Source organism: Chiloscyllium plagiosum, chromosome 11, assembly GCF_004010195.1.
Source record: "Chiloscyllium plagiosum isolate BGI_BamShark_2017 chromosome 11, ASM401019v2, whole genome shotgun sequence".
Taxonomy (NCBI): Eukaryota; Metazoa; Chordata; class Chondrichthyes; order Orectolobiformes; family Hemiscylliidae; genus Chiloscyllium; species Chiloscyllium plagiosum.
In genome coordinates, this window is record NC_057720.1 from 50,410,907 (window position 1) to 50,411,699 (window position 793).

Below are 793 nucleotides of genomic sequence, written 5' to 3' on the forward strand. Positions count from 1 at the left end.
ATAAAAGAGAGGCGCAATTCCATGTTTTAAACAGGATTTCATTTATTTCAGCTTTCCACTAGAGTTTAACACCGCTCCCGATGCTCTAATGATGGGAACTTCTTCCCGCTCTGGTACAGGCATCAGAGAATGACACGACCAAGGAGACCATTCGGCCCGCCGTATTAATACTAACTCTTTGACATAATTATACAGTGAGTAATTTTCTCCGCGTAGCCGCCAAAGTACCAGTCCCTCTCCCCTTGCCCTCAAAAAGAAAGCAGAGTAAAGATATTAAAACAGGATCCATGTTAGAACCAGCCGAGAGTGATTGACCGGAGCCGGTTGTTCCGGGCCGTCCGGACCCAAAATGATGAGACACCGTTTTTTTTTATCAGGTCCGTCACTTCCGGCCGTTGAGTAATTTTCTCCGCGTAGCCGCCAAAGTACCAGTCCCTCTCCCCTTGCCCTCAAAAAGAAAGCAGAGTAAAGATATTAAAACAGGATCCATGTTAGAACCAGCCGAGGGTGATTGGCCGGAGCCGGTTGTTCCGGGCCGTCCGGACCCAAAATGATGAGACACCGTTTTTTTTATCAGGTCCGTCACTTCCGGCCGTCCGGGTGGATCTGGATCTGGAGCTGGAGCTGGAGCTGAAGCTGAAGGATAAGGTGGGATCAGCCTGAAGTTCGGCCCCTGGCACTGACCAAGGTAAAGGGCAGATTGTTGGACGAGCAGCTTCCTTCCCCCCGCCCCCCCAAACTCCTCTCAACATACATCTCCACCCCCTCAACACACATCCCCACCCCCAAACTC

The 793-nt window shown here is 50.8% G+C and overlaps 1 protein-coding gene across 5 annotated transcripts in view; it reads left to right on the plus strand.

Annotated features, from left to right (window-relative positions):
- Positions 1-582: 582 nt before the first annotated feature.
- Positions 583-793, plus strand: part of oma1 (OMA1 zinc metallopeptidase) — a 73,122-nt gene continuing 72,911 nt past the window's right edge. For 4 of the 5 annotated variants that reach the window (XM_043699294.1, XM_043699295.1, XM_043699298.1 and 1 more), the window contains exon 1: positions 583-688. The gene's annotated coding sequence lies outside the window, so the exon portion shown is untranslated. The remainder of the gene's footprint in view (positions 689-793) is intronic. The other variant, XM_043699292.1, reaches the window with a different exon arrangement.